This window comes from Heterodontus francisci, chromosome 17 (genome assembly GCF_036365525.1).
Source record: "Heterodontus francisci isolate sHetFra1 chromosome 17, sHetFra1.hap1, whole genome shotgun sequence".
Taxonomy (NCBI): Eukaryota; Metazoa; Chordata; class Chondrichthyes; order Heterodontiformes; family Heterodontidae; genus Heterodontus; species Heterodontus francisci.
The window spans coordinates 19,341,154-19,341,589 of NC_090387.1; positions in this window are offsets into that span (position 1 = coordinate 19,341,154).

The following is a 436-nucleotide window of genomic DNA, read 5'->3' on the forward strand; positions in this document are numbered from 1 at the left end:
ATCAGCGAACATCCCAACTTCTGACCTTATGATTGAAGGAAGGCCATTGATGAAGCAGCTGAAGATGGTTGGGCCGAGGATACTACCCCGAGGAACACCTGCAGTGATGTCCTGGAGCTCAGATGATTGCCCTCCAACAACCACAACCTTTGCGCTATGTATGACTCCAACCAGTGGAGAATTTTCTCCCTGATTCCCATTGACTCCAGTTTTGCTTGGGCTCCTTGATGCCATACTCTGTCGAACCCTGCCTTGATGTCAAGGGCAGTCACTCTCACCTCACCTCTTGAGTTCAGCTCTTTTGTCCATGTTTGAACCAAGGCTGTAATGAGGTCAGGAGCTGAGTGGCCCTGGTGGAACGCAGACTGAGCGTCACTGAGCAGAAATCACAAAATAATCAATAAAGCAATTGGAATACGTGGAACATTGTGGGGGA